The 10,994-nt window shown below is 39.2% G+C and overlaps 1 pseudogene; it reads left to right on the top strand.

The window, feature by feature from the left end:
* Positions 1 to 210: 210 nt before the first annotated feature.
* On the top strand, positions 211 to 2,773 carry LOC101590856 (annotated as a pseudogene).
* The last annotated feature ends 8,221 nt before the right edge of the window (positions 2,774 to 10,994 follow it).

Raw genomic sequence — 10,994 nt, 5'->3', positions numbered from 1 at the left:
GCAAAGATGTAGGGAAATAACAAAACATCAGAACACTGAGGAACAAGTCATTGACTCCCACAGTTCACCATTCTGTTCGTTCACCATCCAGAGCACTGGCCCCGCCAGCTGGGAGCCTGGCCCAGTGCTCCAGAGAAAGGCCGGCCTGCAGCACTCTGCACCATCACCGACTGCCTGACACCTGTCTGGAGCTGTGACTAATGAGAACAAAAGGCCATGGATGAAGATGGACTTGAATTGCAACCACAAAAGCCTAATTCATTTTTTGATGTAACAGGAGCTGATGCTGCACACATGGATGATGATCAACTTGTCCTGGAAGTACAAGAAACTTTTTGTGTCAGATGTGGATTCGGACATAACTGTGCACAACTCTGTTTCTGATGGTCCAGACTCTGTTGTCATTCAAGATGCTATTGAGGATGTTGTTACAGAAAATGTTCAGTGTCCGTATGTCATGGGAGAAGCAGACATGTCTGAAGCAGTCATCATTCCTGAGCAATGCTGGACTCAGATGTAACCGAAGAAGTTTCTTTGTCACATTGCACAATTCTAGATGATGTCTTAGCCTCTGATATTACTTCAGCCTCCATGTCTATGCCAGAACACTTCTTGACCAGTGAGCCTATACACGTTTCTGATGTTGGACATGTTGAACATGTGGTTCCGGATAGTGTTGTAGAGGCAGAAATTGTCACTGATCCTCTGACCACTGATGCAGTGTCAGGACAAGTATTGATAGCAGACTGTGCCTTTGAAGCAGTCATAGATGCTAATAATGGGATCCCTGTGGACCAGCAAGATGATGACAAAAGTAACTGAGGACTACCTTGTGATCCCCTTGGATGATGCTGGCAAAATAGGACATGATGGTTCTTCTGGAATGACCATGGATGCAGCCAGAAATCAATCCTTGTACAGTGGGTGGCAGTTGTCCTAAAGTCATCAAGGTGTACATTTTTAAAGCTGACCCTGGAGAAAATGATGAAGGTGGAACCATAGGCACTGTGGAGAGTGTACCTGAGAATGACCATGGAGTTGAGCTACTTGACCATTAATGACTCTCAAAAAGAAGATGAAGATTTAAGTGCTGCTGAAATTGCTGATGAAATCTACATAGAAGTGATTGTAGGAGAGGAGCATGCAGTAGTGGCAGCGGCAGTGGTAGCTGCACATGAACAGCAAGTGGATGACAGTGAAAGCAAAACCTTCCTATCAATTTCTTGGGCAGTAGCATATGGTAGTAATTCTGATGGAATTGAAACAGGGATGGCACTGCAAGTGCCCTCTTGCACATAGATGAGTCTGCTGGGCTCAGTAGACTGGCTGAACAAAAAAACAAAGAAAAGGAGAAGACCCGATTTGAGGCACTACCAAACAGCAATAATTATTGGCCCTGATGGACATCCTTTGACTGTCTACCCTTACATGATCGGTGGGAAGAGGTCTCTTGAAAAGGTACATGAAAAACCATTCTGAACACCTTGCCAAGAAGAAATACCGAACTGAGTGTGATTACACTACTAACAAGAAGGTAGGTTTATACCATCACCTGGACAGCCACAAGCTGACCAGCAAGGAAGAAAAGGCCACCAAATGCGATGAGTGTGGGAAACATTTTTCTTTTTCTTTTTTTTTTTTTGTGGAATGAGGGATTGAACTCAAGCCCTTGTGCTTGCCAGGGAAGTGCTTATTCCACTGAGCCATCTCCCCAGCCCCAGGAAGCATTTTTCTCATTCTGGGGCTTTATTTACTCACAAAATGGTGCATAAACAGAAAGGAGCCAATAAAATGCACAAGTGTAAATTTTGTGACTATGAGACAGCTGAACAAGGGTTAATGAATTGCCACCTTTTGGCGGTGCACAGTAGGAATTATCCTCACATTTGTGTAGAGTTCAGGAAAGGTTTTCCTCATCCATCAGAGCTCCAAAAGCACATGCAAATCCACACCGGGGAGAAGCTGTACAAGCTCCAGTACTGTGAGAATCGATCAGCAGACTCTTCTAACTTGAAAACACATGTACAGACTCAGCATAGTAAAGAGGTGCCCTTCAAGTGTGCCATTTGTCTTACGACTTTCTCGGATACCAAAGAGGTGCAGCAACATACTCTTATCTACCAAGAAAGCAAAACATACCAGTGTTTGCATTGTGACCACAGAGTTCAAACTCAGGTGATTTAAAACAACACATAGGGCCTGGGAGATAGCTCAGTAGAATAAGTACTTGCCTGGCAAGTGTAAGGGCTTGAGTTTAATTCCTGGTTACACACACACACACACACACACACACACACACACACACACACACATAATTTCAGTTCACACAAAAGACTACCCCCATAAGTGTGACATGTGTGACAAAGGCTTTCATAGGCCTTCAGAACTCAAGAAACATGTGGCTGCCCGCAAGGGTAAAAAGTGCACCAGCGCAGGCATTGTAACTTTCAAATTGAAGGTCCATTTGTGCTAAGTCACCATATGCTCTCTGTTCATACAAAGGATCTTCCATTTCAGTGCAAGAGACACAGGAAAGGGTTCAGGCAAAAGCATGAGTTTAAATAGCATATGAAGACACACAGTGGTCAGAAAGTGTATCAGTCTGAGTACTGAGTGTAGCACTACAGATGCCTCAGGCTTTAAGCGACATGCTATGTCCATTCATACAAAAGGCTACCCTCACCAGTGTGAGTACCGCAAGAAAGCCTTCCGTAGACCTTCAGAAAAGAACCAGCACACAGTGCAGCATCATCAAGCAGTTGGCCTACCTTAACAATGCTTCTCCAAACAACTGTAGAGACACTGACCTTGATACAGGAAATTCATTTTCAAGTCAATCGGTCTAGTTCACACGCAATACTGGACATTGATTCATGCTGTGTACAAATAGAATTGCTGCTTCTAGTTAACTTTTTCTTTACATTTTCTTCAGTAGTGTGTTCTGAATTCTATTCAGTTTGTCTAATAAATGGGGAAAAGTAGCAACCAGCTAGTTATCTTTAATAAAGTAATCCCTGATTCTATACTGAATGTTATATTTATTTAAATATTTACCTTGCTTACCTTGATGGTACTCTTTTAAGACGCTTTAACTTAAGGTAACTTTAGATTGCTGACTGAAAGTACTCATGTTGATTCATTTTTTTCCCCATAATTTCTCACAATAAAATTGCCAGCGGGCCAGCCAAATAGCTCAGAGGATTAAATTGCCTGCAAACAGGCACAGGAGTCAGGGATTCAGTCCTCAGCTTGCCATGCTGGCCCCGCCCCCAGGGCACACTGAGAGGGCAATTGAGACTGGGCGTGGTGGTGAGCGCCTATAATCCCAGCTCTTGGGAGGCTGTTAACAGGCAGATCACTATGAGTCCAATCTAGTAGTGAGACCCTGAACACCTTGTAGACCTTTCCCTAAAATTAAAATAATAATAATAATATTGCCAGCGATATGTAATACAAATGGGAGAATTTATGGTCAGGTCTCATGATCATAACACGGAAGTCACTTATCTTGCCTCATATTTTCAGACCATGCAATAAGGGAAGTTTCCATTTGAGCCTTTGTGTCTCTGGCATGGCTGAGTAAAGAGCAGTGGCTGGGCCTGTGTTTACTTTTTGTTTTACTTAGCAACAAAATAGACTTCTTTTTACTTTCTTTGGACTATTTACATCTTTTGTCAGCATAGCAAATTTTAAGAAAACTTTATCGGAAAATTTTGAATGCTCTTGTTGTATTTTGATTATTCTGTCTGTGCTGCTTTGTCTGGAGTGGTTGGTTGTGTGCTGCGAAATGAAATTTATGGAGGACTGCAATTTAGATTCTGCTGGAGGTGACTCGTGGTTCATAGGATCTTTTGCAATTTTATATATGCAAATGTATTCTGAATTATACACACACACACAACATTTATCTGTGTGTATTGCTTATTTTACATATTTATAACACAACCTCAAGTCGTTGTTTAAAGTCTATAATGAAAATTATTAAATTTCCAATAACACAAATGATCCAGGGATGCATAAGAACATCTTGTAAGGCATGCTCTCCAGAGAGACTACTCAGATGAAGAATTAGAAGGAGAAAAAGACACTTGTATTTTTAAAGAGCAAAGGTATTTTCTTTTAAATATCTTTGTAATTGAATAATAATTGAAGAAAATAGAAGTTGAGGTGTTTTTACATAGAATGTTTGCATACAATTTCAACTCCATGCCTTTATAGTTTTTCTGAAAAGCTAGTGAGTATGGGGGTTTGACTCCCTCAGTTCTCTCTCGGAATAGCTGAATGAGAACTCTAAGTCACCAAGTGAGGGGGATGGGGAGAGACAATGGTTCCTCGGACCAAAGAATCAGTGTTAATTACGACTCACACTGGGCAGGTGCAGTGTGCTCTGCTAGTTCCTAGACAGTTGTGGTTAGCAGGCTTGGAAAACTTGAAGTCAGCTTGGCTTGCATTAGGAGACGAAGGTGTGTTCAGGCACAGGAGGACAGTCCGAGGCCTTCTTTGGAACCTCACCAGGTCTCTCTGTTTTGTTTTTCCTTTGAGAGTCGGCAGTTTTAGTAACATACTGGTTTGAGTCAGTCATCTATTTGTATAGTGAACTTGGTTAATAGGAATTGGTTTTGCTACGGTGACTCTTGAAGAACAAAAATCCATTCATGAGGTCCCTGGAATTGGCTTTTGGCTCATGTATCTGACACATCAAGGGGGATTTAGTAATTTTCTTCCTTGATAGTGCCTTGCCACCTTGTTGTGGTGCTCCATCCCCTTTGTACTCTTACATTTTTACTTTTCATCTTTATTTTTGCCATCAATATTTGTACCCCAAAGTTATATTTTTAGGGCTAGAAATTTAAATATTTGGTGTTATGAAAGCCTCTAAAGTGCTAGATTAATTTAGTCTAGTACTAGATCTAGAGCTTTAGGCTGGTGTGAACTCCAGCCTAAACGCCAGTCAAACAAGGAACGGCTCTCCCTGGCGTATTCCAGAGGAAATCCCTGTGTCTTGTTGGCTTCCATAATGTGCTTTTAAGGAAAAAAGTAAAATTTCATGATTCATTGCCCTGCTATTCTTGAAAACTCTGTTTTTTGTGAGAACCTTGAAAATTTCTCCTTTTATTTTTCCAAAAAAAACAAACAAACTGTAAAACACTTTAATGTAGAAATTTATTAATTTTAAAACATCCTATACAGTTAGCTCAGAAAATATTAATGATTGGGAAATTTAACTAGTTTTTTAAAAATAAACTGAAAGATAAAGAATATAACACTTTATACACTTTATATTTCTTTTGACATAACTTGGAACCATACACAATTGTTTTCATTTTAAAGCACAATATTGAAGCTTTTAAAAGGTATTTAAGGGTTTGGTCAAGCAAATATAAAATGTATTTGTCTGTAGAAAGAGAAAATTAAATTGTAGTCACTGTTATATACTGGCATTAGTTACAACCTAGTTTTAATTCTTAAAATAATTTTGATGAGCAAAGCTAAATGAAAATGGATGCTTCAGTTAAATATTTTAAAGAGGTACAGGTCCTTGCAAGGACATAATATAAGTTATTTTTCTATAGAACTAACCTATTAAATATTGTATGTCCCTCGCTCTGTATATTTTATAAAAAAACCAGTAAAATACATAAAAAGAAAAATCATATAGGGATGTGTGTCATAACTATAATTGTATACTTGAGAATAATGTGCAAATATAAAAATCAGAATATTTCCCTGTTAAAAAATAATAATTGAGAGCACCATATTACTCATTATCAATCAATCCTCACAGTTATGTGAGTCACCTAAGTCCTGTTTTATAGACAAGGGAGACAAAAACTAGCTGACCTATTCAAGGTGTGAGACAAGGCCACTTAATAGAGATAGACAGGCTACTTATGGCTTCAGAGCCTGCTGAGGCCAAGCAGGCAGCCACGGCCTTTCACGGGTAGCTATTGCTAGCAGGCAAGGAAAGTGACTCCTGCACACTGGACAAAAGAGAAGGCTGAGTGGAGCTCTGGAGGGAAGAAAAGCCCTGGGGAAGCCAGCTGTGCCTAAGTGGGAGACTCCATATGATTAACTAGAGGAATATACTGGGTTTTCTCCAGTTAATGCAAAGTTGAAAATGATGGCGAAAATAGGAAAGCCTAAGATCCTGAGCCCCTGGGCCTACTGCTGCAGCTGCTGTTTCTGCTCCTTGAACCATCTGTAGCACTGAGTAGGGGTCAGATTTCGGTTATAATACATGATCCAGTCTTTTTTACAATTTTATATTCAGACTTTCAACATCTTTACTCATTTTTGAGTCATGACCCTCAGCAGATCACAGTTTCAAAGCATAGTATATCTGACATCAACCCCTTAAAAAGAGGTGGTCCTACAGTACTTTCCATGTGAACTTCTGTTGACCTACTTCAGAGAGATTTTCTTGTCCCTAATATAATTTTTTTTGTGGTACCGAGGATTGAACTCAGGACAGTGCGCTTGCCAGGCAAGCACTTATTCTACTGAGCTATCTCTCCAGCCCCACCTAATATACCTTCTTGTGGGACATAGAGAAATTTTATTTTCATATGCAACAGTTGGTATTGAACCACCATATGGAAAACTCTGCAAATCTTCTGTATGTTAAACAAAGTACATACATAAACTTATAAGCAATTATGTGGATATCATTATATTTTTATATTTATATGTTCAAGTATGTTTGTGCATGTATGTTTGTGCATGTATATGTTCAAGTATGTTTGTGCATGTATAGTGGACATAGATTCTCATATATACACGTGTTGTTAAATAAAGAAGATTTATTATGTTGTTTATAATAATTCATTTCATCATTTTGGCTGTGGAAAAAACTGTCAGATGTTTTGAAGTGCAGCCTATATAGTACAGTCCATATACAGTAGAAATCTACTTCAGCATAGTGCACAAAATGTATTTCACAATGAAGGTTCACTGTCCTTAGTACAAATCTGAAACAGTCAAATTTTGTGCTTCTTTTAAAAAGTCAATTAACCACAAGAAAATATTTACTTATAATTTTAATGAAAAGTTAAAAATGATTCCATTTATTATTATGAATCACAGAACAGCCCAGGAATAGAAAGGTTTCTCAGAAGTAAACAAAACTTAAAACATTTATTCACCAAATTATAAGAAATGGATGCATCTTGAGACTATAATGTTATATGAAATAAACAAAACACTCAATATTAAATGTTACGTGGTTTCTCTCATAAGACAACTCAAAAGTGTAAATAAAAAGCATAAAATACAAATGTATAAAACAAATAACAGGAAGTAGGGAGATAAATCTTTCCAAAATGGTAAAGGCATCAAGATACGAAGAGCAAGGGCACAGGGAAGGGAAGGAGGTGGGAAGAGTCAAGATGTGTTCTGCGTCTGCACCAACTTCCCTGGAAGAAACCATTCATTATGTACTGCAAACATATACTAATAAAACATTATAAAAAGAAAATTTCTGAAATATGAAATGATGACACGGGGACTGACCCTGAAGTTGTAATATCTCCAGGGCATTATAACCTGATTCTCAGCTATCGCTATGCTCATTATCCTATAAGCATACAGCATCTGCTCTCTCTAGCTGTAATACTGTAGACATCATCTGCAGTCTTGCTGCTTCATTCCATTGACCTTTAGTCAATAGCAGCCTACTGCCCTACATTTCCTTCTGCATGTCTCTGCTGGTGCTCTCATGCATTTCTTCTAACACCAGCCCACCCACTGTGGTGCCGCTTCCAACACCTCTGAGAAGGACAGTTGTTTTCTTTGGTCCTTTTTTCTCTATAGCCATTCTCTCTCTAGGGATCTTCAACACTCTCCAACTTTTCTTTCTAATCTCAAGATTAATGCTTTCTAAATTTTGACTGCATAAAGGTCACTGGGGAATCCATTCAAACAGCACACACCAGAGGAGCTAATCTCCTAAGCTTGGGTTTAGGGCCCCACACTAGCCACCCAAGCACAAGGTTACCCTTTCCTCCTGATTTAAACTCACTCACTCCATACTGGAGACAGTTGTGTGTGTTCTTAATAGGCAACCACAATGAAGCAGGTCCAAGAGGGAGCACCCTTCAGTTGTTGCAATGAGCTTTTACAGATTCTCCAATTCTTTCCTTCTGTGATCACATGCCATTCCTTTGGATGTTCCCTTCACCCTATTCCACAATTTGTGGTCTTTATCTACATCAACTATGCATATCATCTATTCCAAAATAAGCAATCTTGTTCCTGTTGAATATTCATTTACTAGGGCTTTCGCTAACTCTATCCCAATGGCATCTCTTCAGAGATCAGCCCTGCTGTCTGAGAAATTTGCATTTTCTACCTACACAGGACTCCAGTTGTTATCTATGTATGACTTTGATTTTTACTAATGTACCATCTTCATGCCTGTGGTAGGTAGCACACAGTTAACTGCAAGAATACAGTTTTTCCACTGTGTACTCTTTACTCACTGAATTTGACAATGCTGGACACAGCCAAGGTAAACAGTTATATCTGAAGGAAGGGGTTAAAGGAGGTAGAGTGGACAGAAGGACAGAAAGAAGGCAGTCAAAGTAGGGAGATGTATTCAAAACTTGTCCTCTATAAAGCATCTCTCATGCTTTTTTCTCACATGTTAGTTTTATCTGATTTCTTAAAAGTCTGAGCTCACATAGCTATATAATTTGTTCAGGTAATGATCCTTCCTTTTTTCAATGCAGCAGTAGATAAAAAGAAAAGGGAAATTTTCCTCCAAGTAAACACGTCTAGAGATCTGTGTTTCCTTGCCCTGTAGCATGTGGCAGAATTAGTACCTGCTCAGGATTAAATTCTTCTTGAATCTAACCTCAGTAGAAGCAGGATTAAGACTCCATACTAACCTATTGGGTACAAATAAAGCAAATATAATTACACTAAAGTTAAGAAAGTCTTATCTTTGAGTATCAGAAAGGAAATCTGTATCTATTATTCTGAATGATTAATTACCTTTTCAGAAGACCTTCCTATTATTGGCAAGCACATGTATTACACAAGTGACTATGGACATAGTTATACCCAGTACCATAGCTTTCCTAAGTGAGGACTGTCACAAGATGTCCCAGTGGCTTCTCTGAGTGGGAATCTGAGATTAATAGGGTGAGGGAGGGACTAAAAGATTTGTGATGCTGAATTTTGAGTTCTTCAAACTTTGATTTAATTTATTCATCTCTAGATTTGAAATACTATTTACCTCATATTAATATGTTCATGAGTGATTGTGTGCAGTATTTGTTTTCTGACAGTATATTAGTCTGTTCTTTTTTTAATTGTTTGACAGGATATCCATATTTGACTAAGAATGAAAGAAAGAAAGAAAGAAAGAAAGAAAGAAAGAAAGAAAGAAATAATTTAGGTCATATCTGGTGCAGAATTCAGTCTGTAGGCAGCCTGCTCCAAGGCAAGAACGTCAAAGTAAAAAGGCCTGGTAGGATAAAGCTGCTTAGCTCATACTGGCCAGCATGCAGGAAGGGGAACTGTTCCAGAGAGTAAATAGAAAAAGACCATCTATAATAACTAGGCCTATTTCTCTATTACCCCTCCAACAAACAAATAAACATACTCTACTTATCTGATAGTGGTTTTAATCTAAGTAAGTTGCCATATCAGGATTAATTGTTATAATCCAACTGTTGTGAATTGTAAAACCCGAACACATTTCCTTAAACTATATGTATTCTCCAAGCAAAGACAACAGAAAACTGATAACTCTGCCTAGCAACAACCACGCCCTACACAGCTAATAGTCCCTTTCCCTCATTGTCAACTATTGTAATACTTTTCAAAAGCTCAGGTCCACGTGTCTTCTGAAACTCAAGGCAAACCTTTAACCGTGAACCTTTATAGAAATAAAAAGCCAGTCATACAGAATAGATTATCAATCCACGAATGAATTCCATTCCAGGAGGTTTGTAAGTTGAACTTGTAAGTTAGATAAAATGAGTCTTACACTCTCTTGATTCAAATATATAATGCAAAGCATAAACACACACACATAAAACTACTAATAGCAGTATTCACTTTCTAGTTATCTTAAAGTGGTGCTGCAGCACACACACACACACTTGGGGTTCCGTATTTATTGCTTTGTGCTTTATAGCAGGCCCTTTCACATCATTACTGCTTTTATTCTTGCTCCTGGGCATCCTGGGCTCTGACTGAGCCCTGTGCTACAGCTCACTAAGGCACTGCACAGTCAGTACCCAGCAGTACAGCTGTGACCACGCCTGGGAGACATGTGAGCAGCCTCTGATTTGTCCCCACCTGTGAGCGTTCCTAGTGTGAGGTCCATTCGTAACTGGGAAAGTTCACAACTCCATTGTGTGTAAAGACAGAGACTTTCTGTAACGACGTAGAATGATGGTCTACATTCCTGACATCTCCAGCTACCCGAAGTCTCCACTGTACCTTTGGATTTATTTACAATACTCCATGAACTGCCCTTCCAGGAGCTTTCCTTGAAAAGCTGGGTGGAAACTGCTCTGATCTTCTGCCGCTGGGATGTGGATGAACCTAGGATGTTCTATGAGCCGAAGCCACAGCCTGCCAACCTGCAGTGCTCTCTGGGTACCAGATAGCTGAGCATGATGTAATGAGGATTTGTTAGAAAATAATTTGCTAAGAAGGCCTTCCAAGACAGGGGTCACAGGGATTCTTTTCTCAAAATAAAGGCTGATTTCTTGTACAGATGAATCTGCAATGGGATGAGACTAGTAGATTCCTGAGATCCCCTCCAAAAATTCTTTTTATCTCCTATATGATGGCTTCTTTGTAATGGTGCTAATTTCTTTAGCAGTCACATCTGCTTTGGTCTTGAATTTACACATGGTTCTTGGCCAAAAATAAGTTTTGAACTTATTCCGCTCTGCCTTTTGCAATTTTTCTCACTGTAAATGCAGTTAAAGAGGACAGAGTTACCCATTTCATGACCTGAATATTGGGCTGCTTTAAAA

Source organism: Octodon degus, unplaced genomic scaffold (genome assembly GCF_000260255.1).
Source record: "Octodon degus isolate 3935 unplaced genomic scaffold, OctDeg1.0 scaffold00054, whole genome shotgun sequence".
NCBI classification, from domain to species: Eukaryota; Metazoa; Chordata; class Mammalia; order Rodentia; family Octodontidae; genus Octodon; species Octodon degus.
Note: the sequence above shows the minus strand (reverse complement) of the source record. Positions and strands in the feature narration are given on the sequence as shown.